Genomic DNA, 13,297 nt, shown 5'->3' on the forward strand with positions numbered 1-13,297 from the left:
GATGGGTTGAACAGTTTCTTGGGGAGACCTTTTCTGGTCTGAAGTTTGAGCTGGCAGAATATCATCACAGTCAATTAAGAGTCCCAATATAACATCAACAGCAATTTGCAATGTTATGGAATTGACATGGTTTTGAGTAACCAGTGTATTAAAAAGAAAAAAATAAAAAAAAAAAAAAAAGGAAAACAAGTCCTAGCCACAACCTATGATTAGCTCATTGACATTTCAATTTTAGTTCATATACAGGACCGGCTGCTCTATACCTTAAAATGGCCATAAGGCACCATTCAGCTGTTTCGTGTCCATTTCATCTTAGTATTTAGCCAGTTGTTGTGTTGAAGTAAAATTTTGTTTAGCACTTATTATTAAACTTAAGAGCTTTTTTTTTTTAAAGCAAAGTCTTGAAGAAGAAAAGAATGTTAGAATATTTTTGACTCTGGAATTCTATTGACAAATATATTTTCTTGCTCCAAAAATCATCTGTCATCTAGAATTTTAATAACAATGGATTAGTCTATTTCTGTCATTAATAGTTAATCAGATATCAACAATAGGTTTTTGCTATTTATGTGTTACTTACCATTGAATTAGTTGGCTAAGTTCATGCTTTTGAGCTTATTTCTCTTCTTATTAAAATGTTTCCTTTGGAGGTTCCGGCGTGATGGCCTAGCAGCTAAAGTCTTCACCTTGAACACGCCAGGATCCCATATGGGCGCCAGTTCTAGTCCCGGCAGCTCCACTTCCCATCCAGCTCCCTGCTTGTGGCCTGGGAAAGCAGTTGAGGACGGCCCAAAGCTTTGGGACCCTGCACCCGTGTGGGAGACCTGGAAGAAATTCCTGGCTCCTGGCTTTGGATTGGCTCGCATCGGCCCGTTGCGGCTCACTTGGGGAGTGAATCATGGGATGGAAGTTCTTCCTCTCTGTCTCTCCTCCTTTCTGTATATCTGACTTTGCAATAAAAAAAAAATAAATAAACAAATCTTTTAAAAATATATTTCCTTTGGAAATTGAGTTCTGTCTGGCTTTATGGGTGGTAAAATTCCTAAGCACTTTCATACATTAAATATCCTCATTTCACTTTCACTCTTGAATTTAATTTCTGAGGTTTTCTTGTTCTTGAGTTCAAAATTCAGAACATTTTTCTTCTCAGGATTTAGAGAACTCTTTCCTATTGCTTTCATGCATTCTGTAGCTCTTATAAGGAGCCTAATACCGTGCAGATTCTTATTTTGACGTTGACCTATCTCCCTGGTAATGTTTGTAATTTTCTCTCGTCTGGGTTTATGTTATTTGGAGTGAGACTCTGTACTGATTTTCCTTTTTAGCACATCATGGACATGGTTAATTTAAAGGACCTTTGTTTTTTTCCCTTTCTTTTATTTTTGAGAAACTCTCAATCATTTTTTTTCTAATACCATTTCTTTTGCATTCTTGACATTATTTGCTTATAGAATATCATTATAGAAACATACCATCGCTGGTTGTCTATTTCCAGTTTTAGAAGTTTTCCTTTTGGCTTTTCCACATTTGTCTTTTTATGCTATATTTACAATAACCCTACAGTGACTGATCAACTCTTAGCTGTTAAGTCATTTACTGAAATTCTATATTAAGGATTTGGATGCATAAATTTGTGCTAATTGTAATCTGAAATTTATAAGGCATCAACATCAGCATTCCACTCAGTTTTTTAAATTTATGGTTTCAGGGGTAGGCATGATGGCCTATCAGGTAATCGTATACGTGCATGTGCCAGCATCCCATATGGGCACCAACTCATGTCCCAGTGACTTCACTTCTGATCCACCTTCCTGCTTAGGACCTGGAAAGCACTGGAGGATGGCCCAAAGCTTTGGGGGCCTTTTACCCATATGCGAGACATGGAAGAAGCTCCTGGTTTTGCATGGCTCAGCTCCAGCATTTGTAAAATCTGCATACAAAATAAAAATAAAATCTTTAAAAAATGAACTTTCATAATACAATGAACAACCTTGAGTAATGCAACTGACTGCTTCCTTACCCACAAAATCTATGCCTAAAATAAATGGTGTGCTTTTTTTATGCCTGTTAAAATGTGTTTTTTATTTTTAGGGAAAGAGAGCGAGACAGAGAACTCCCATCAACTAGTTTGCTCCAGAGCTGAGCTGATCTAAAGCCAGGATCCAGGAGTGTCTTTCAGATCCCACTCGTGGGTGCAGGCTCCCAAGGCCTTGGGCCGTCCTTTGCAACTATCCCAGACCACAAACAGGGAGCTGGATGGCAAGTGTAGCAGCTGGGACACAATTTGACGCCCATCCAGTATCCCAGTGAATGCAAGGCGAAGAGGATTCAGCCACTAGGCTATTGTGCCAGGCCCAGCTAGCTTTTATTTCAAAAAACTTTTTTTTTTTTCAAAATACTCTCAAAACGTTTTAGGGAGGAAGTTATTTAGTATGCATGTTTTTGGCTGCTTCCATGGTTGTGTGAAGGGAATGGGAGAAGAAGGTAAAGAGATTGCTGATGGTTTGCAGGAAAACTTGAGGTGAGGCCATCACAGTTAGGCAACTGCTAGTGAATTCAGCTGCCTGCAGTAAGTGGGCAATTTTCAGCATTAGCAGATGCCCCTAACAAAACCCTATTTCTGTTCTATAATCAGTGCTTCTTGCTTTGCTTATAGTTGATCCTGAAGACTAATGGCTTCATCTTTTCCCCCGGTTTTCATACAAGTGATTCCTATTGAGATCATGTAATCCGTAATTCTGTTGACAAAATATCTGGAAAGGTCCTGGAAATAGCCTAATGGCTAAATCCTCACCTTGCATACACCAGAATCTTGTATGGGTATCAGATCATGTCCTGACTGCTCTACTTCCCATCCAGCTCCCAGCTTGTGGCCTGGGAAAGCTGTAGAGAATGGTCCAAGGATTTGGGATCCTGCATCCACGTGGGGGGTCTGAAAGAAGCTTCTGGCTTCTGGCTTTGGATTGGTCCAGCTCTGGGCTACTGTGGCCACTTGGGGAGTAAACCAGCAGATGGAAGATTTTTCTTTCTGTATCTCTTGCTCCCTGTATTTCTACCTTTCCAATTAAAAAAATATTTTTTTGAAAAAAAGTCTGGAAATTATAATTTCTATGATGTTCTACTTCACAGAAAAAGCAGGGTAAGAGTAATTCTGTGTTGATCATAGAAAATTCATTGCAACTTGTTTAAGATTTCTCTTGAACAGAAGTAGAAAAACATGCTAGGCCCCATAGGATATGTGAATATAAGAGTATTTCAACCTGTCAGTGAATACATGGAATGAAGTGATAATTTTGTTTTGATGCTAAAATATGAAATTAGGACAGACTTTTTGTAAAGCTTATTTTACAACAAATTTTAAAAATTTTATAATAACTTTTTGAATATCTGTCATACAATAAAAAGTTCTTCATCATGAGAGAAAGGAAGAAAGGGAAAGTAAGGAAAGGAAGAGAAGAGAAGAGAAAAGTGGCAACAGACATATGCCACAGGCAAGTCACATGTTGAAATTGGCAAACAAGTTCATTAGAATAAACATGTCATATATTTTAAAAATATACAGAGTAAGATGAATATTGTAAGACGAGAAGATGATGATCGTATCTTAGAAATAGAATCGCTAAAAATAACAAAGTTCTAGAATTGCAAATGTAGTATATCAGAAGCAAAACTCACTGTTTGAGATAAACAACAGATGAAACATTTCCAAATAAAGGAATCAATTAAATGGTAATCAAGTAAATAAAAATTATGGTGACTGAAAACAAAGAATGAACAGTGTCAATAACCTGTGAGACAACATGGAGAAAGCTAAAATTCAAGTAAATGTGGCTCTAGAAGAAGAAGACTGAAAAGCATTGAATACATTTTTCACATTTGGATGAAAAATACTGCTCCGTGGATCCATGAATCTCAACAGACTCCCATTAAGACAAAAGAAAAATAAAACTACTTTTTTCACAATTCAGGTTAGACCACTGCAAATTAAGGTAAGAGATTGAGATTAAAGAAAAAAAAAGCAAAAGAATCCAGAGGAAAAAAATAAGCATATTGCCACAAATTTTTCTATCATTTAACCTTTTGTCTTTCACTTTCAAAAAAACCTATTTATTTATTTATATTGGGAAGGCACATTTACAGAGAGAAGACGGCATAAAGAAAAAGATTTTCCATCTTGTGGTTCATCCTTGAAATGACTGCAATGGCTTTGGCCCATCCTCCACTGCTTTCTCAGGCCACAAGCAGAAAGTGCGACCGGAGAAGGAGTATCCAGGACAGGTACCAGCACCCATATGGGTTCCTGCTACTTGCAAGGGGAGGATTATCTGATTGAGCCATCGTGTGTCGGTTCCAATGTCATCAGTTTTCTGCCATGGCTGTGATATATCACTGAAGTTTTGTAGTTTTGAGCAGTTTAATAGTTGGTTCTCTTGAGATTACCAAGCACAATAGTTTACCATCTGCAAATAGAAATAATGTTGCATTATTTTAACACATGATGATGTCCCTAACTTCCTTCTGCTGTTTAATCATATTGGTTAAATATCTAGTGTAATGTTGGATAACACAGAGTAAGATTTTACCTTCTTCGTAATGTTTTCACATCAAGTGAGATTCTGGCTTCAGTATTTAATTATCTCGATGTATCTCTCTCTCTGTCTTTATCCTACGTAGATACATGAAAAGGTTATAATATTATGAAAATCTCAATCCATTTCTTTTTTCTTGACTGGTTTTTGCCAATCAATTATTAAATCTACTCAAAGAACTTTTTGGAGTCTATAAGGATAACATTTCTATTTTCATTTGTTAAGATGATGCATTATATTAGGATGGTTTCTAAAATTCTGCAAATTTATATTCTAGGAATCAAACCTATTTGGTCATTCCTTATTTTTCCTAATGTGTTATTGGATTCTGTCTGTTAATATATTTTACTGTGTTTGCTTTGATGTTCCTTCGTGATACTGTTCTCCAGTTTTCTTCTTTGTACAGTCTTTTTCTGTTTCATTGATTTGCACCATTTACTTCAAAAAAGGGAATTTGGGAGTTTTTCTTCTTTTTCAGTACTTTCGAGTAGTTAATGCAGTGTTGGGATTACCATCTCTATGATGGCTCAATGGAGTAAAACAATGAAACCAACTAGATCTGCTGTGTTTTAGTATATTCCTTATAATTTTCTGTTTCTTCCATGAGAATGATCTACTGAAGACTTTCTGTTATTTGTTAATTCCTTCCCCGCCTTTTCTCACTACAAGGCCTGGTTGCTGGGAGGAGTAAGCAGGGAGTATGAGAGATCGCATCCCGGAACGTGGAAAATTTTCTATTTTACTCTGAGCAATTTTGCAATTTTTGGCATTGTGTGCTTTTAAGTAATAGTGTGATGGTTAGTGTTATGTGTCAACAGAACTGGGTCCTGCATGTCCAGCATGTACCTTGTTTCTGAGTATTCCTGTAAGGCATCGTTAGATGGGGCAAAGTAAACCAGCAGACTGAGTAGGATACTTTGCCATCCGTAAGGTGGGCGAGGCTCACCAAGTAATTGAAAGCCTGAAAAAAGAAGCCTAGCAAACTAGTATTCTTCCATTTCCTCCATGACTAGGTAGAGACAATTTTTTTTTTTCCTGCTTGAACTCAAATAGTGATAATGTTTTCTTCTGGGTCTCAAACTAGAACTACATCATCAGTTCTTCTGGATGTCCACTCTGTGAACTGCAGATCTGAGGCTTCTCAGTTTTCGTAACTATGGGAGCTACTTTCTTATTTTCATAGATACTCATCGGTGAAGCTCTTTCTATATGTAAATACACACAGGTGTACACATATACATACACATACATGCATATACATCTCTTGCAAAGATGTCAGAGAAACATGAAAATGAAAAGGTAAAAATTAGAATTCAAATCTATGTTTTACAACATAAATTCCGCAAAGTCTGGGCACTGTTTTAGGGATGTTGTCAGACATTTCATGAATTCCTAAAGAACGGAGGGTTCTGGGAATTTATCCATGTTAGTGTAACCTTGATGCTAAAAGAAGAAAAACAAATTCCTTTCAAAGATTTTTTTTTTTTAGGATTAGGAGACAGAAAGAAGTTACCCAGAGGTAACTAAACCAGGACTCGTGAGGCAGATGCTAGTATGCTCCGTTGAAATCCTGGTAGAAGTGCCCTTCTGGATGAGAAGAACGTTTCGGTACACTGTCAGGGTGGAGAAACACTCTGTGGGGAAGGATTCCTGGGACATTTTTCTGCTAAAGCTTTGATTAAATTTCTTAAACACTCTTCATCTAAGTGGAGAATTTTATTCCTTAGCCTTCCAGAAAGTCAGCAAGCCATATGTGTTGGGCGTCCTGTAGAAACGTCCTGACTTTTGCACTCAACTGGTCTTACTTTTGACTGGACTACTTTCACCTGTTGGTGGCTGTTGTTTGGATCAATCTTTGTTTTCCAGATGATGTGTTTCAGTTCTTGGAAGATATGATGCAGGAGCCTGACCCTATTTGTTTCAAATTTCCATGGAAAACTTGGCTCTTGTCTTGCCCTGCGCGCCCCAGCACAGTACAAAATAGCTGTCCATTGAGCACAATGTGTACTTCACTTGAACTTACAGTCACATTAGCTTCATCAGTTGGATTATCTGTGGTGTTGGCTACTACTTGAGCTGCAAGTTGTATCTTCTTCTGTGAAGCCACAGGTGAGATTTTTTTTCCGTGTATAATTATGTGCCTCTAAGGCATAAAATTGTCTCTTCTCTTCTTAAAATGATGTGTTCAGTTACAAAGCATCAGTTTGTTTGAGACACTGTTCTCACAAACTTTTCATAAAGCATCAGTGCTCTCTTCCACTCTAGCTTCACAGTAAACCTGATGTTTGTTGATTGAATTTTAACTAAATGCCTGTTGTTCAGGTAGGGCCTGTTTTCATACTTATATCTTACTATTGTTAGGCCATTCTGATGAGGTCCCAGCCTCAAGTGAGAAACAGCCTATTGAAAATGGAATGAAAGGTTATTCTTGTTATAAGGTGTGCTGAACTTAACTGAACTGTCTTCTGGTTTTTGAAAGATAGAACTTAAAGACAATTAAACTGGATATTTAGCTAAGACCTTTCAGAGCAACAGCAACAACATAAAAGTAGCAAATGTGGACTGTATTTTTTTTAACTGCTAGTAATAAAAGGAGAGGACAGAAACAAATTGAAGGAATTACTGTGAAGAAACAATGAAGAATCTGAAGATATGGAGAATTCTTAGTTATTCATATGGTAAAAGATGAGAGAACTTGTTCTAGAGAGGGTACTAAGACCGTGGCTGAACCATAATCTCATAGAGCTTTTTTTAGCTGCGAATTATGACTTTCATCAGCCACTTGCGCAGAATTCATCAATGAGCATCAGATTATACCAGCAGAAGCACTATCAACCAGATAGAAAAAAAATGGCACAAAATACATAGATTCTATAGGATTTTAAACAGTATAACTTCAGCTCACTCTAGTGTCATTCTTCAAGAAAGGGAAGGATGAGTGAAAGGAATTCAGAGATCGTTGGAGTGGCTACTCCCTCCAAAGGTCCAAGGTTCATGTCTTCTTTCCCCTCAGTTGTGGCCTATTTGTTTTCAGGAGCTTAGGATGCTAAGACCCAGTACATTGAGATGAGCTCACTCTAGAAGATTCTGAATGATACAACAATCCATGAGGCTTAGAGAGCAGGCACTGAACTCAAGAGCGTGGTTCTGGAGCCTTTCAGCTCTAAGCTTGGCTTTATTTCAACATCATATTTGTGGGCCCTGGTCCACTAGGATCTGTGTCCTTATAAGGGTCATCAGGGAACCATTTCCTCATCTCTCTTCCTCAGTCTCTCTTTCTTTCTGTCTCTCTATCACACACACACACACACACACACACACACACACACTCACCACATAACCTTTCCCTCTGTATGTGCTCAGAGGAAAGATCTTACTGCTTCAATCTACGGATTCACTCGCTAAGTATCTGCAAAGCTGAGGACAGGCCAGGCTTAAGCAAGGTGACTGGAACTCTATCCTGATCTCTGACCTGGATGTCTGGGTTCTAAGTCGTTGCGCCATCCTCTGCTGCTTCTGCAGGAGCATTAGCAGTAACTGGGTCAGAATCAGAGCAGCAGAGATTTGAACTAGCTCTCCAATTTAGGGTGCCAGTGTCACTAACACTGGTTTATACTGGTGCACTCCCACCTCACTCCCTGTATATGTTTTATTTTCCTCTCCAATTTCTGTCATGTATATTTAACATAATGAAATTTTAAGTCTTTATCTTAAGCAAGCCGTGATCTTGTCCTTTCTCTGGCTAAATTTAAGTTTGATGCTATTATTGGCATCCAGCATTGTTGAGACATGTCTGAAGGAATTTCTTTGGAGTTGTTGCTTTGGAATACCTTGTGATGACTGGATCAGCAGATGCATGTTTTATTCTTTCTGGGAAATGAAGCATCATCTCTGCTTGTATTCTCCATGGTCTCTGCATAAGTTATCAAGGGGATTTATGTCTTGTCCTTATCATTATTTCACTATTTATTAACGTATTTTTCATATTTTGTCTCTTTCATGCTATATTATGGATAACTTCTGGGTATGTCATTCAGTTTCCCTATTCTCTACTGTGTCAAATTAATACTTAATATAGTCACAGAGTTTTTGAGTTTCCCAAATATTCTTCATTTCTAGATGCCTTTTCCTTTAAAATTTTTCTCTGCCTTTTCAATAATTTCGTGCTGAATGCATAACTGCTTCACCAAATATTTACTTTGGAAAATGCATCCTATAGCTTTGACATGCATCTGACAAGTTAACCATCTGCAGTTTTTGTGAATCTCAATGTGTTATTTCTTATTTATGCACACTGATGCTAATAGCAGTAATTTTGCTAATTTTGTTTGTGAGTTGATTACTTAATCTTAATCATGGTGAGTACTTCAGGAGTAAGATATTTATTAAATCCAGTGTGGCTCTCTTTTTCCTTAAACCTCTAAGCTTAGCCCATTTGGCTATCTTAATCACTGCTAAAGCGGGCTTTTTGGATTAAGTTCGATTTGTCTTAGGTCTGTTTTCTGTTACTATTTTTGAAATGAATGTTTTGTTGTAGTTTAGTTGCTCATTTTCTTCTCTTACTCAAATTTCTACGTGCTCCCTTTAATGTTGTGATGGTTCCCACTGAACTTTCGCTGTGCACAGTTACATTAAAAGCTCAGCTAAAGAGTACCTTCACCTGTGTCCCAAACAGTGCATGTGTATCAGAACACTAACCTCTGTCTTCCTGGACACATGTGCTTCATTTCTGTTCGTTCCTCTAATGTTTCCCAGTGCCACAAGACTGCCATGCTCTGGCTCATCCCTTGGCTTCCCTGGGGCCCCATTTCTTGGGAATTCCTGACCTTTGATGTTGGCCCCAGAAACTCAGCCCCTGTACTCCAGTCAGTACTCATAGTTATTCCTTTGCAGGCTTCCCTGGAGAAGTCTGCTGTCTGAATAAGTTTTCTTCCCAGCATGTAATTATTTTGACAAGGCATCAATAGCCATTTGTGATATATTTTATTGCAAACCTTTAATTCTTTATTCCAATAAGTATCCTCTTCCTATGTAAGTTATCTAATTAGCTTTTTATAATTGTTCCTTATCAACAACCACTAGGTTGTTAGCCTTCCTATAAGCATTTACCCAGTTTATTTTTGTTTCAAATTTATTTATTTGAAAGGCAGTTTACAGAGTGAGGGAGAGGAAGAGGGAGAGTTATCTTCCTTTATCTAATTCACTGCCCAGATGATTCCAACGGTAAGGGATGGGTCAGGATGAAGCCTGAAGATCAGATCATCAGATCAGAGTCTCATGTGGATGGCAGGGCCACAAAGCACTTGAGCCATCTTCAGCTGTTTTCCAAGGTCATTAACGGGGAGGTGTTTCAAGAATGGAGCAACCAGATCCCAAATCAATATGCATATGATAGACTGGTGTTGCAGGCATTGTATGGTTTGAGTGTATCCCTGGAAAACTCATGTGCAGAGGCCTCCTTAAATGCAGGTGTGTTTGGAGGTGGAGCTTTCTCGGTCATGTTGAGTCACAGGGTGGAAGCCCACAGGAAGAGTTCCAGGGCTTGCTTGTGGGAATGGGCTCACTCTTAGGGGAGTGAAGCCTCTTTTCCCAGTTTCTCCCTGTGTCTGCTTGCCGTTATGCTGTCCATTATGAGCTGGAGCAGCATATCTCCTGAATATCGCCAGCTGAATCTGCCTGATCTTGGATTCCAGCCTCCAGAATCATGAGCTACAGAAAAAAACCTCTTTATCAATTACTCAGTTTGATAGCAACAAAATTGAACCAAGAGAAGCAGTGTAGTCTTTCCAAATCATTGGTATCATTTGCCATTGTAGTTTGCCATTTTCACATGCATCTTTCTAGGCTATGGACATAGTTCTCTTTGAGTTTGAAGCACATATGTGTTTGAAATAGCCCACTTTCTGTCTTTTTGAAAAGCATATTATGGGCATGCTAAAAAATGGAAAAGAATTTTTTCATGCTTAATATAAATATGAAGTCCAGTTTCATTTCAGATGTCACTTTTGAACTCCTAATCTAAACTATACCTATGTGTTATCAATATATTTCTTTGGTACCTGGTGACATCGTCTCATTTGCTAAAGGATTTCCTAGAGTGTTGAAAATAATAACATACAGTTCAGCAAGTAAAGCTATTAAAAGTGTTCATCATTGTGTCTCCATTCAGAGAGGAATTATAGCTAAGAAAATTTCAAGATTGATGTACTGAATGAGACGTTATTATTTTCAAAAATAAACATAGCTGCTTGGTTGTTAATTCTGCTGACTTTCTTTAAATTCTTGAACACTGACATCCGTGTCACTGGAAAAAAAATGTACTTTATGTAATTCTATAAATTCTTCAAATTCTTTTAGCCTTTGATGAACAAGAGGCAGTGAAACATTTTATCACAGCTAACGTTTGAGTTAGAGGAAATGCCAGAAGAATGGAGTGTTTGGTCAAAGTTTTGTCTAGCAATTATTTCATGATAGAATGAAATGCGCTTGGTGGAGGATTCCTCTGAAGTTGGATGAATACCATCAAATTCTTCCACAGGTTCCTAAACATGCGTTTAGATTGCCCTTACATGGATAATAAAAAGTGTACAGACCCCTATGGAGCGCTACTTGTTATTTTCTGAACCTCCTTTACCTGCGGATGCATTTCTGAGAAGCTGTACTCTGAATAGGAACCGCCAGTTCACTAAGTTGCCACCTCACAGTTGCACATTATTCCAACTGTGCAAGCAACAGCTGTGAACGAGAGAAACGCATATCATCACAGAGCTTATGGAGCTCAATATGTTAGATCTGCTTATTCAAGGGACCACCTGTGTTTCTGGGGAAATTGGAGAAGTTCCAAAGGAGAATGAAGACACAGTAGACAGTCGTGAAACTTTCAGAGGTGTAAGCCGAAGCGTCAGTGCATTGGGTTAAACATAGTGTGACAGTCCCGTGGGAAACTAGATTTCCAAAATCTATAGCGCAGCATTTTTTGTCAGCATATTAATTAGAACATAGGTTGCTGAATGCCTAGCTCCCGTTCTCGCAAATGGAAAGAAAACGAAGTCTGATTGGCATTGTGAAGAGAAAATTACATTGATATGTGCAAGGAAATGCTCTCAGTTGTTCAGTTGTTAAAGCTGTATTTCCTCCTGTTGTCTTTAACATTGGTGGAGGTTATTTGACCACAGGCATGCAAAATGTTGTGTTTTCTTGGAAATACATCATCATGGTGCCTTCCCCAGGTTGTGGAGGGAAATTGAGTGACCTGGAGGCTTCTCCGCAAGCCCTGTCTATCAAACATTTCACTGACGCCAGGATGACACCTGACAGAGTTGGACACAAAGGTCAAATAATGAATGAATAAATGATGCATTGTGATAACTGGTGCTCTTATATTACAGGCTGCCAAAGCAGGGAGAAGTGCAGAATAGGCCTGTCAGGATATGCAAATTGAGCACACCCTCAGGGTAAGAAAAATGCAAGCCGTTCCTTCTTTGTCTTTTTTGGCTGTGTCCATGATAAGGCTAAATTTGAGAATGGCAGTGTCATGGCCATATCCAGCTTGCTCGGTCTAAATAGTGTGGGGTGTTGGTGGGAGATCTTTCTTCAACTTGCTTCTGCCCCCTTAAAGGCTCTTCTGTGGTACCAAAGAAACTACTTCAAACTTTCCTCCCCACCCAGGGCTAGTTGTGACCAGGCTCTTTACTTACGTACCTTTCCAAGGACCACTTATGGTCTTTCCAGTAGTTAAAGCTCATTTGACATCTGAGAATGCAGCTACTTGAGTTGGAGTTCATTTGTGGGTGGTTTCTTTTAAATACCTCCGAAACATACTCTTTCGTCTTGCTTTGATAACTGATTGTAAACGCATGGATATGTTGTGGGGAAGCAAAACATTGCAAAATCTGTGCCTTTGACTCAGCCTGAGTTTCTGACTCCTTTCCATTGTGGTGCACTTTTTTGACCATTAAAAAAAAACGAGGTTTATGGTGGGTGTTGTGGCACAATGGGTTAAGCTACTGCTGGGACTGTTGCATCTCATATTGAAATACCACTTGAAGTTCCAGCTTTTTTAAATTTTTTTTTTTTAATTTTTTGTAAAGATTTATTTTATTTTTATTACAAAGTCAAATATACTGAGACGAGGAGAGATAGAGAGAAAGTGGGGCCGCCGGGATTAGAACCAGCGGCCATATGGGATCAAGGAGAGGACCTTAGCCACTAGGCCACACTGCCGAGCCCTAAATTTTTTTTTAAAGATTTTATTTATTTTTATTGGAAAGGCCGATATATACAAAGGGGAGGAGCAACAGAGAGGAAGAGCTTCCGTCCGATTGATCACAACGGTTGGAGCTGAGCCGATCTGAAGTCAGGAACCCAGATCCTCTTCTGGGTCTCCCACACAGGTGCAGGGTACCAAGGCTTTGGGCCGTCCTTGACTGCTTTCCCAGGCCACGAGCAGGGAGCTATCCAGCTCCCGGGGAAGCAGGGTTGCCAGAGTTAGAACTGACGTCCATATGGGATCCCGTTCGTGTGCAAGGCAAGGACTTTAGCTCCTAGGCCACTGTGCTGGGCCCAAAGTTCTAGCTTTTTGCTTCTGATCCAGATTTGCGGTAATTCACCTGGCAGCAGATGGTGGCTCAATTGCCTGGGCCCTTGCCACTCAGGTAGAATATCCAAGTGGCATTCTGAGCTCTTGGCCTTAGTTTATTCCGGCCTCA

This window comes from Ochotona princeps, chromosome 1 (genome assembly GCF_030435755.1).
Source record: "Ochotona princeps isolate mOchPri1 chromosome 1, mOchPri1.hap1, whole genome shotgun sequence".
Lineage (NCBI taxonomy): Eukaryota > Metazoa > Chordata > Mammalia > Lagomorpha > Ochotonidae > Ochotona > Ochotona princeps.